General features: G+C 34.3%; 1 long non-coding RNA gene across 1 annotated transcript in view; it reads left to right on the top strand.

Moving 5' to 3' along the window:
* The window catches only part of LOC123859742 (uncharacterized), an 84,049-nt gene that overhangs the window by 6,040 nt on the left and 65,050 nt on the right, over positions 1-12,959 (top strand). The window lies entirely within an intron of this gene.

Here is a 12,959-nt window from a genome sequence, read left to right as displayed (position 1 = left end):
TGAAGAACTTTATTTCTGTTAAATAAAGGTATTCTGGAATGTTATTTGTTACACGTAAGCCATTTTATATTTAATTTATCCTACTCTATGACCTACTAACTTTATTTAGCACAACTGGCTAAGAGGCTTCTTCAGTATTAATCATGGTATAGCTGGAACAAGAACTCATCATTTCCCAGTAATGTGTATTATCCCTGGAGCAATGCTAACCAGAGGGAGTGGTTTTCTAAGATTCTCCATTTATTGCTTGATATCAAACATATTTCCTGTCTTTTTTTAAACATGTGTTTTGATCTAGATTATAGAATAGAAGCAAAGGTGATTATGCATTGGACATAAAATAGCTTATTGATAACCAATGGAAAAAATTAAGAAAAAACTACTATGAATATTAAAATAGCATTTTTGAAGAAATAATGTGATAGTATGTTTTACTTTTTTTTTCTTTAAGATTTTATTTATTTGATAGACAGCACAAGCAGGTGAAGCAGCAGGCAGAAGGAGAAGAAGAGGGAGAGGGAGACGTAGACTTCCCGCTGAGCAGGGAGCCAGATGCAGGGCTCGATCCCAGGACCCCAAGATCATGACCTGAGTCGAAGGCAGACACTTAACTGACTGAGCCACCTAGGCACCCCAACTATGTTTTACTTTATTAAAAGTGGTTCAATATTCATGCCTTGTATTTATAGAAAATTTTAAAGTTGTCCAAGTGCTTTCTCATGCATTATCTTTTTCACAACTCTGAAAAAGTTTGACAATACTATTATTCTCAGTTAACAGATCTGTAAGCTTTTGAGTTCCAAAGGTGTGGTCAATTCACCTCAAGTAATGGAGGTTTATTATAAGGATGCCTGGGGAAGTATGGTAGGACAAAAAAACTGTCCCACAATAAAATGTCTAGCCTCATAGGGAACTGTAATATCTTCATTGTTCAGGACCCAGAAGCAGCTCTAGGGAACTAACAGGAATGCTTGTGGTAATGCCTGAAGAATGGGGACCATGTTATTATCTCCTTCAGTGGCAGCATCATTCCCATGACTCAAGTGCTCAGTCACTGTCACTGCTGTATTGTTTCTCTGCCGAACATAGTACTGCTTCTACTGATTCTGATTATACTTCCCGTATCAACCACCTCTCTTCATGCCTCTCTATCTCATAATTCCTGCTTATTTGTGGCTTCCACTACCTTGCTTCCACTTACAAATATTTATTAAGTGCCAGGGAAACAGCGATGAGCCAAAATAGGCATGGTCTTTGCTTTCATGGAGCATACAGTTTGTTTTTATTTTTTTAATTTTATTTATTTATGTATTTTTAAGATTTTATTTATTTGACAGAGAGAGCACAAGCAGAGGGAGAGAGAGGGAGAAGCAGTCTCCCTGCTGAGCAAGGAGCCTGATGTGGGACTTGCTCCCAGGATCCTGGGATCATGACCTGGGCCAAAGGCAGCCACTTAACTGACTGAGCCACCCAAGCGTCCCATCATGGAGCATACAGTTTGGAGAGAGGCAGATGTTTCATCAACTAGCCACATAAATAAATGCAGCATCTAATACTAAAATAAATTATATTAGGGAAAGAAAAACTAAATGACTTGGAATCTTTATGGTTTTACAGTGATTCAACAGAGTCTTTGTTGAGTGTTTACAGAGTGTTACGGTATAATAATGCAGACAGTGTATCAGCCCTAAAGCTGGGATGCTGGGACAGATAGACTGGATTTAAATCCCTCCTCTGCCACTGCTAGCTCTATAACCTTGGTCAAGTTACTTAACTTCTCTGAGTCTCAACTTTTGCATCTATTATATGTATAGATAGCAATATCTGTTGACTTAGGTTGGATTCGTCCAGAAGCAGATCCAGTATTAGATTTGGATTGTAAGTTATTTGGAAGGTGATCCCAAGAAGCTAGGAGCACTTATTCTCCAACTCCCTTCCATCTGGGGTGAAGACTGCTCGGAGATTCTTTAACCCCTACACTTCTGAGATGTCCCATGCTCACAGGTGAGAGAATTCCTAGTCATCAGGTAGATTCCCTGACCTTGCACTAGAATGGGTGACATAGGAATGACAAAGGAACATGGGTGGGGTACTGACAGCTTTTAAACCCACCTTTAGGAGGTTTTTATGAGGATTTGAGATACCAAGATAATGGAACAAAATAGGAGCTCAATAAATTGTATCCACTACAATAGATAAGTCTTGTTGAGAGAATGAGATATGCACTTATGAAATAGTAACATAATAATATATTACAATGTAAAATTCAATATATAATTGTTAACATATACTAACATTACATACATTCAATATATAATTGTTAACATGTTATAGTACTGCAATGGTAGTTCAGAAGAGTCAAATAGTTTGTGCCCTAGAAAAAAGGTCATAGCTTTTCTTTTCTTTTTTTTTTTTTTTGAGCTTCTATTTAACTTTATCTCCTTTAGTAGTAAAAGAGGGACTGGATCTCCCAGGCAAGGAGATAAGGAAAGGTGGGAAGACAAGACGAACATTTTTTCTGTGGTAAAAAAGGAAGTAGCCATCCTTACTAGAGAGGTGAATTCATAACCAGAAAGCAAGATGAAGGTTAAGTTGTAAGTTAGGGCAAAGTTATGGAAGTTTTAAAAAGCTAATCAGAGGCATTTAGATTTCATCTTCAGGCAAATAGGCAGCTGCTGAAGATAGCTGAATAAGGAAGACCATCATGGTAACAAAAATCTAAGGATGAACATTAAATTAAGTCTTAGATCTTGAAAGGGACATTGGAGTTCATCTAGTATAAGTCCTACCCAATACAAAAGGTCTTTCTAGAGAAGTCTGTCACTTGGTAAAATGTGAATATTTTCAGTGATTTGATGTTCATAAGATACGGCATTAACTGTGTTAGAAAGTGGTTCCCTTTATTGAGCAGAAATGTGCTCCTGGTGACGTCCTCACACTGGTCCTAGTTCATGTTTCTATATTTATGTTAAACACAGAGCCCTTAAAATACTTGAAGATAACTAATAAGTCCTCCAAGCCATTTTCCTAAATTCTAAATGTTGGAAGTATCCTTGGCTTTCTTCCCTATCTACTGCTCTTTCTAGATAATTTCATCCAGATTCATGACTTTGAATACCATATATATGCAGATGACTCCAAAATTATTATCTCCAACCCTAGCCTCTCCTCTTAGCCCCAACTGTCCCTTGGCATCTCCATCTGAATATCTTATCTTCAACAAAAAAAGTCTTGAATTTACTACACACAAAACTTCTTCCCCCAGAATCCACATGTAGTAAATGGTATCAACCATTCCCTTAGTGGCCAGATACCTAGATAACATCAATTCCTCTTTCTGTCACATCTCACATTTAATTTATCAGTGCATCCTCTCAGCTCTGCCTTCAAAATATATCCTATATTTCATTGCTTTCAATCTTAATTGCGACCACCCCAGTCTAAGCCACCATCTCTTACCTCAACTTCTATAATAGAACTGTATAGCAGTCTTCCAGCTTCCACTTTTCCTCCTCTTGTTTATTCTACACACATTAGCCAGAATGACCTTTTTAAAATGCAAATCAAATCACTTCACATTCCTTTTTAAAATCCTCCCATCACACATAATAATATGCAAAATTCTTCCCATGATCTATAAGGCCTTACATGACTTGGCCTCTGCCTCTCTTAAACCTCAGACCCTACCACACACCTCCACCTCTCAACTATTGTCTGGTTACACTGAATGTCTGCCTGTTTCCTGAATATACCAAGAATCCCTCTATCTCAGAGCCTTTAGACTTATTATACCCTCTGTATGAAATACTCTTCAGTGGACTTTTGCCTGGTTTACTTCTTCCCTTCATTGAAGACTGCTCAAATATCATGTCCTCATAAAGTTCTTCACTGACCACTCCAACCACAAAAACCTTCCACTTACACTGTTTGATTTTTCTTAGTGCTTTTTAGTGCCTGAAGTTATGGCATATTTTTGTTTGTTTACTTGTTTATTGTCTACCTCCACAAATAGATTATAAGCTTCATGAGGACAGGATTTCTGCCTATATTAACTGCTATATTCCACTTGCCTAGGGCAGTATCTGCCACATGGTAAGTGCTCAATAAATCTCTGTGGAAGGAAAGAAGAACAGATAAAAAAGAAGGAAGAAGGGAGGAGCTAGAATTTTTGGAAATTCATATCCTGCTTTTGAAAAACATTGCATTTACAACAATTATCATTGAAATATTTCCCTATGATTATTCGTCAAGTCTCCCCCCCTGCTATATTCATACAACTCAGTATTGAATCTGGTGCATTCTTTAAGTTTGGGTTTAATATTTCAAGCTTTCAAGATTTTTTTTAAAAATCCACATTATGTAATACAATATATTGACTATTTCTTCCACCTTTTTGGTATCTGTGATGGTTAATATTATGTATCAGCTTGGCTAGTCTATACTAGCCAGTTATTTAATCAAATACTATCTAGGTGTGCCTGTGAAGGTATTCTGAAGATGTGGTTAATAGTTAACTATAAGTAAAGGGGATTACCATCAATAAGGTGCCTGGTCCTCATCCAATCAGTTGAAGGCTTTAAGAACATAAACTGACATTTCCTGGGAGAAGACATTTTGCCTCGAGATTGTAGTGTCAACTCCTACAAAGTTTCCAGTTTGCTGGCCTGAGATTTCAAATTTGCCAGCTCTACAACTGTATAAGCAAATTCCTTAAAATAAAAATCTCTCTCTCATGAGATATGTACTTATATCTATATCTATATGTCTATCTGTATAGAGAGAGATAGATATCTGTAGATAGATTATAGATAGAGAGGTCTATCTATCTATAGATAGATTATAGATAGAGAGGTCTATCTATCTATCTATAGCTATCTATCTATCTATCTCCTATTGTTTCTGTTTCTCTGGAGACTGATTCATTGCCTGATTATGTGAAAAGCAAGTCATATATATTATCACTCAAATCTAAATCAGTAATACAATGAACAGAACAAGTACAAAACTAGTAACCCCTCTATGTGGACATGAATCCATTATTTAATACTATTTAGGTATATTTGCTAAACAAGCAAAAAATCCTCTTAGCCTACATTTATCTTATTCCTATGTGTCTTATAAGTGATTTTGAAAAATGCCTTGATAATTTCAAAAAGAATGTCTATAGCATTTTTTTCTATCAATTTAACGACTTTATAAAAAATAAAATAAAGGAGAGCTTGGTATGTCTTGTTATGAAATTCTTCTTGATGATCATAACTAATCATTGTCTCTCATTCCACAGTCAAAACAACTGGTTAATAATGTTTTCTAAAGTTTTGTTAGGCACTGGTGTATTCAGCATGTCTGTAAAAACAATTTTTTTATAGATGAAAGAGTTAACATTTAAAATTCTATTCTGTGTTATATGTCATCTCATCTCATTTAATCCTGTGACATTATGGACTAGATATTACTATTTCCATTCAGTAAATAAGAAAACCAAAGTTTCTAAAAGTTTAAACTACTTGCCAAAGTCACACTGTATCACAGTACTCTTCTAGTCAGAACATGTATCCAACATCTACCTTCTGGTTTCTCTTGTAATTATTACAATAACACATCCAATTTATCAGGGAATCCATGATCACATCTGTAAGTTCTTTCAGTAGACTAAGACATAATTTTTATTAAGCTTTTTATTGGAGCCCATTTAAAGCAACCATGTTCCCTTTTAGTATTATCTAACTTAACTTGAATCACAGGTCCTTCTCAAATTGACTTCCAATCAAACCATACTCAGAGTCAACTGGGGTTAGGAATTGAAAGGAATTTGTAACTGACTGGATGTGAGAAGCAAAGAAGACAGAGGTTTTTTGGTTTTTTGCTTTTTTATTGACTGTAATATATTAAGTCTAAGATAGCACTGGTAGATTGTACTCATCACGAGTTGCTCTCTGCTTATCTGTAAGAAGATTATATGTACCCACATATTACCATGTGACTTATAGTGCCTACCTGTCAATGGAGTATACTTTCTAGCTGCATTGTCAGGTTTGGCCATGTGATTTGCTTTGGCCAATGATACATAAACAGAAATGACTTACACCACTGGATATTTCTGCCAATAATTTTCTCTTTCCCATTGCCATTAGAATAGAATGTTGTAGGGGTGCCTGGGAGGCTCAGTCGGTTGGGTGTCCAACTCTTGGTTTCAGTTCAGGTCGTGATCTCAGGGTTCTGGGATTGATCCCTTCATTGGGCTCTGTGCTCAGTGCAGAGTCTGCTTGTCCCTCTCCCTCACCCCCTGCTCCTCGCCCACCCTACCCCCCACCAGGCTCACATGTGTGCTTGCACTCTCTCTCTCTCTCTCTCAAAGGAAGGAAGGAAGGAAGGAAGGAAGGAAGGAAGGAAGGAAGGAAGGAAGGAAGGAAGGAAGGAAGGAAAGAAGGAAGAGAGGAAGGAATGTGCTATGCAAAAACTATTCCTTCAGTCAAGGTCCCAGAATAAGAAGATATACTGGAGCAAAACCATAGGCAAACTTGTTGATAAACATGAAATGTGAGCAAGGAATAAGTCATTGTTATTTTAAGTAACACACTTCTGGGATCATTTGTTACTGAAGCAAAGTTGACTAATAAAGGCAAGGTCTCTAACAAAATCAAATACAGTGAAAAGTAATGGTGATTTAGGATTATGCTAATAGATCGAAGAATGCTACAAGTTTATATAGCCTAGAATCTGAATTATAAATTAGCTTTTGCTACCATTTGGAAATAACCAAAACTATCTTCCATAAGATCATGAAGATTATTGAAGAACAAAAAGGCTTTAAAATTTGAATTATCTAGATACACTGTCTGCACAGCCATAGGTAGGTCAAAATGCATTAATTTATAGACAGAATTTGAACAGTCACGATAGATAGCATAGATAATTAGGTTTTTGTTTGGGATGGGGAATCTGTTCTCTTGGACTGAGGTATTTGAATTGATTTTCTATTTTCAGTTTTGCCATTCCTCATTTGCCTTATTAACAAATCTTAAAGCTGATGAGGGTTTCTGAATCTGTACTTTGTTATTTAGTGTAAATATTTTTTTATGTCTTGGCTAATAAAAAGGATATCCATTAAATTTCTATACTTTGGAAATGTTTGAACCAACTAGAAAAACATATCAAGGATTTTTTTATTATTAGAAAAACCAAAACAAATATAGTAGGTTAAAAAATACAGTGCCATGTTATTTTCCTGGTCAGTTAAAAATTTATGACCTATGCATATAGCTTGATTTATTTAAAATTGTGTTTTACTCAAGTAAAATACTCAGTCTTCTAAGACTTGGCATTCACCAAGGCATGAGATGATTTTGGCCTGAAGTTTCTTAAATGCATTATGTATTGATGATCTTATTTCCTGAGCTTTCTGACTGAGATCATGGACAATATGCTGCTTTATATAATCTTCATTCTTAGATGATATAGTATGTTCAGCTTTTTTAAATGTTCTACTAAACCAATTATCATAACATTACAGGAATAGATTTACCTAATTAAATAAGTTTTGGAAGATTATGTGGTTGTATGTATTATTATTTTTTTCTATATTCTGTAACTATATAGGCTTTATATTATATCATTCATCTGATATGAAGAAAAGTTCTGACATTTATTAAAGGGCTAAAAATTTGTGATTCATTTTCATCTAAAACAATTTGCTGTCCTTTATAGTAATTATTATTTTTAAAATTGATTTGATATTTTCTTTTTGATAAGTTGATAAAATATTAACATTTTATTTCATTTTATATAGACTAGATAAATATTTTCTTTAAGACTATTCTGTTGTTCCATGTTATAGCAACAGTACTTATTTTTAAAAACTTTATATTAGTCTTATGTTCTGTTACAGAAGATATTTCATAATTTATATTTTTGTTTAATTTTTGATATATCAGCATTTATTTTTACTTCTTTAATTAAAAGAAAATGTTAGGAGAAGATAAAATCAGGCAATGCTATGACAAGATTTATGGATTCTGTAGGAAAAGAACACCGTGATTATGGCAGATCTTGTTAGTTGTTTATCCATGAACCTCCTCCTACCTTCTTTCTTGCTACCTGAATCTTGATTTTGTTTAGGATAGCAATGATTCTAGCCTGAGCAATGAATCCCAACTGTTCCAAGCCACTCTTTAGCAATCCTGTTCCCCTTTAGCAAACACTTAATTTCCCAGTCACCGTTGCAACTCAACATGACCTACGATCCACTTGGGTTCCTTTATGGTTTCAGGATTTGTGTCACAGTTAAAAAGACCTTCATTATTGCACCAATTTTAGAAATTCTTCCAGTTATCTTCTTGTGTTTTTATGGTTTCCAATTTTAGGTTGTTTAAATCTTTAACTTACTTGGAATTTATTTTGGTATAAGGAGTGAAATAGTCATCCACCTTTTTTTTGCTTTCCTCTAAATATAACTTCATCCTTTCATATACTTAGTTATTGTCTTTACTTTTTTCCCATTACACAGTTATCCTGGTTTAAAGCATTTTTGATTCTCAGAGTGAGGTATTATTAAAAGGAGGAAGTAACGTTAGGACTCTCATATTTTAATTATCTTTGGCATTCAGGGAAAGCTTCTATTATATTTAAAAGTTTGAATAATGGGAGATCAAGAACAACCTGCTAGAAATACCTCTTCCTTCCTCCACTTTATGTAAACATCCACTTTAGAGTGAAAATACCAAGGAGGAAAAAAGAAACTTCCATAAATATATGTGAAATATGATGATTTATCCAAAATTTTGTTGAAAATTGTTTGGGTGTCAAAGAGATTTCTGGCCCTACACTTTTTAAAAGCTAAACAGAGATCTTTTGTAATTAAATCCTGTATTTTTAACAAAGGAAGGAATCACTTCTTGCTTTCTGTAGAGGAGATATGCTTCATATATCCCCTTTTCCTCTGAATGGATCATGATTCTCTTTACAGATAGAAATAGAATACAACCATTCATAGTTATGATCTAGGTTAGGAGCCTAAGTTTACAGGAAGATTCCCTTTAAAATAATATGAACCCTTATTAATAGATTTGAGAAAAGATAATTTTTTACAAAACTGGCAAACATGAATACTTGTTGAAGATGGGTGATGATGGTACTTGGAGGTTTATCATCCTATTCATTCTGCTTTTATGTACATTTGAAAAGCTCCATAATGAAAAGAATGATATTTTAAATATTTATTAGTCATTTATGCCTTACTTTGTATAAAGATTCTTAGAACAATGGGGGAGGAGCTTTCAGCAAGAGGTGAGGAGGGCTCACTTCAGAGGGATGCATTCACATCAACTAACACCTGGAAATAAAAGTTATCATTTCCTAAGCATTTGGAAATAACCCTTGTCCATCTAAGAGGAAGGAAAAGCCTGAAAGGAGAACAGGACAAAATCTTCAAAATGTAATAGAAAATGAATCTGAAGAAAACTATCAAATGTTCTTGAAAACAATGTCTTTCCAATTAGACTAACGTATTACATCACTCCATGAGTGTGGCTGACTAGTTGTTATGAGTCAACATCACACCCCAACTTTTAGGACATTATGTCACAACTTTGTAGCTATTTATTATTTCTTTTGTGAACAAAGGGTCTTTCTCTTCACTATCATTTTGAGCTGTTCAGGCAAATTTAGAATCTAAAATATAAACAGTATGGCATTTAGATTATTAAGGACCCAAATTAATTAATTAACAAATATAAATGAGATTAAATATCATATTATATTAATTATATAATATACTCATATATATCTATCCTCTGATTTCCATTTCAATTCTAAGATTCAAATATTCTTTGATTTGAAATGAGGAAGGAAACAGCTTGATGTTCATTAAAGCCACATTTGTATTGAATTCTCAAATTTTTCTAATCTTATAGCTTAATTTTTTATCTATATTCAGTTCTGCAAAAATGTAATTAAAAGAACAAGAGAAAATGTTGGTGAATGTGGTATGGTTTCTTCCCAAGCCAGATCCCTCTTGTAGGTCATTGAAGCTAAATGTTACATCATGTTTATTCTCATCTTCATCACCCCCTATAATCCGCCCCCCAAAAAAAGAAAAGAAAAGAAAAAATAAAAAAAATAGACAGTGGCTGAAAGGGACCAAGATACATAAAAAATCAATATTGTTTTCAAATATGTCACAAAGATGTAAATGAGAAGAACTGGAATATAAAATGAGTCATTTTAAATAACAAAGAAATTGCAAACAGAAGGAATAGATAAGAGGAAAAACAATATGAAGGTGGGGAAGGGAATTGTATTTTGTTATTGTTTGTATTGTTTTGGCTGGCAGGGAGAGCAAGGAATTTCAGGGAAAAGAAGATGTATAAAGAAGGGTTTTATGAAGTTTTGAAGAGTGATTGGAATATGCATCCTATGCTTTTAGAGTCACATCTGTATTTATTTTGGATGTGTTTCTAAGTTGACATAAATCTATCTGAAGTTGAAATAGGCCCAGTTTTATTCAACTTTCAGTTCAATAAAATGAGCTTCACTTACGTTAGCCTAAAGCATGTGTGTTGATGCTGCTTCTTAAGGTCACTATTTAGAAAGATGTTAAGTTACTTTTATTATCAGTGACTCAAATATTAGCTGATGTTAAATCAAAGACTGGGAGAAGACTATGTTGGAAACCCTCATAGCTTATTCATTTTTCCACTAAATTCAGATACAGTATTGGTAAAAAGATCACAGGCATTGTTTTTACCTAGAACAGCTTGTGTTCCAGATCCACCACGTACAAGGCAGGTGATTTTAGGCAAATCAAACTTAATGGCTTCTATTTCTACATATGTAAATTCAATGATTATATTTTTTAGTTCTAGAAGTTCCATTTGGTATTTTTTTTTCAAAATTACCTGATACTGTTTGAGAATGTCATTTGTTTTTCTAAGTTTTTTAAATCTTGAATCATTTGAAATACTTATGCTGAAGTCAGTATCTAATAATTGTACTTTCTAAAGTTCTTGGGGCCTAAGCATGCTGTTTGTTGTTTGTTGACTTAAACTGATGATGGATGATTTTCTCATGTATTTCGTAATTATGGATTGTCAGTGCATTTAAATCAGAGCTTTATTTGCAACAATCCTGAATGATGTCCTTCTAGAATGGTTTGTACTTTCACATCTGGGCAAGATGGAGTAATGGGGACTATATTTACCCTCTCACCTGAAACTAAAATTCTGGACAAAATATATGAAACAACAGCTTTTAAAGACAACACACATTAAGCAAAGAGGGCAATGGTCCTTCCGAGATGGGAAATAAATGAGGTAAGCTCCATGATTAGGAGGGTTTCCAGGGAAAGGGCACACAGAAAAGGCCCAGTAGTCTTTTTGAGGTGAAAAAATGGAATTGGGAATGTGGAAGACCAAGGAAGCTAGAGATTACAAATCAGAATACCAAGGAGAGCTGCAGAGAGAGAGAATTCCAGAGATCGGTAGACAGTCTCCTCACATCTAACATGCTAATTAAAAGGTAAAGATTGGACAGATTGGACAAAAAATTAAGGCCTAACTATGTATTATCTACAAAAAAAATAAAAAATAAATTATGAAATGTAAAGATAAAAGGACAGAAAATGATATACCATGCCAATGTTATCCATAAGAATGTTGGCATGGCTATATTAATAGCAGACAAAATAAACTTTACAGCAAAGAATATTACCAAAGATAAAGAGAATCACTTTATAGACTGATTTGGTGTTTGCTTTGCATTTCTCCCCATGAATATTATTGGCTTTGATATTAATGGACAACAGGGAGAAGAATGTAGGCCTTAGCTGAATAAAAGTCAAGAAGTTGGCACTGAGGCTGAGAGTTTCTTGGCTTAAAAGTTTCTAGACCCTAGAGAGAAATACTAATCTCAAATCTAAATGTTGTCCTAAGGCAAATTCTGAGGAGACTTTGTTTTCTGACCCAGAATGCAGTGTGATGACAAGCTTTTCTGTCTTTGGTGTTATAGGGTTAATTTTTTTCTACTTCCTTTTGCTGGATTGCAGTGAGTCCATCTGTTTACAAAGGGTCTCAGTTCTAATCCTGCTCTTACCTCATCCAAGCCTTGCCTCCCCATATGTCTATGCTTACAACAAATGAGAATACCTCCCATGCCCCAACCTAAGACAACTCTACCATCAATTCACACTTTTAGCTCTAATTTTTAGTTTTTTCTTCACATTTGATCTCTAGGGATTTCTTTTACTTTCCGGCAAGCTCAGCTATGCAGGTAAAGGATGTTTGTTTTATTTTACTAGGATTTGTTATGTGTCTTTTTTGGAGGTTTTTCAGATATAGATTGCCATATTGCTGGTAATGAAAGTCTGCCTTTTTCTAAGTGAAATGAAGATATTAGTGGCTATCACAGGATGAGGGTAATATTTGAAGATTAATATTTATATAAAATGCCCAGCACAGGGCTTGGAGTATGGTTAGTGCTTGATACAGATAGTTACCATGGGGTGAGTGACCACAGTGTCAAAGCCATGGTGCTTTGAAGATTACAAAACTCTAGAAAGAGTGTACTCTGGAGAACAAAAATAGGTTGGCCACAGATGTCTTGTTATTTTTGTAGAGTTTCAGTAGGAATTTATCAATACTTTTTTTCAAAAACTTTTCATTTTTTTTTTTGTATTCATGGTTATAATTTTTTTACATGAAGTACTCTTCCCTTTTTGAGGAAAAAATAGTATATAAAATGGTTTCATTATTTAAGAATAACCACTGTCTAAACAAACTACATTGAATAGGAGATTAATTCTAAAGAAGGAAAAGTTTATCCATATCTTTGTTGAACTAGTATTGAAGATACTGAGATAGAAAATAGACAGTTTTTGCCCTAAATAACCTGGGGATCTGGTAGAAATATGAAACACATACATACTTGCAAAAAAGCAGTTGACTATATTACCAGAAAATATGTGG

This window comes from Mirounga angustirostris, unplaced genomic scaffold (assembly GCF_029215605.1).
Source record: "Mirounga angustirostris isolate CCGP_5_RB_7025 unplaced genomic scaffold, mMirAng1.0.hap1 SCAF_7, whole genome shotgun sequence".
NCBI classification, from domain to species: domain Eukaryota; kingdom Metazoa; phylum Chordata; class Mammalia; order Carnivora; family Phocidae; genus Mirounga; species Mirounga angustirostris.
The sequence above is the reverse complement of the archived record's forward strand: the minus strand, read 5'-3'. Positions and strand labels throughout refer to the sequence as shown.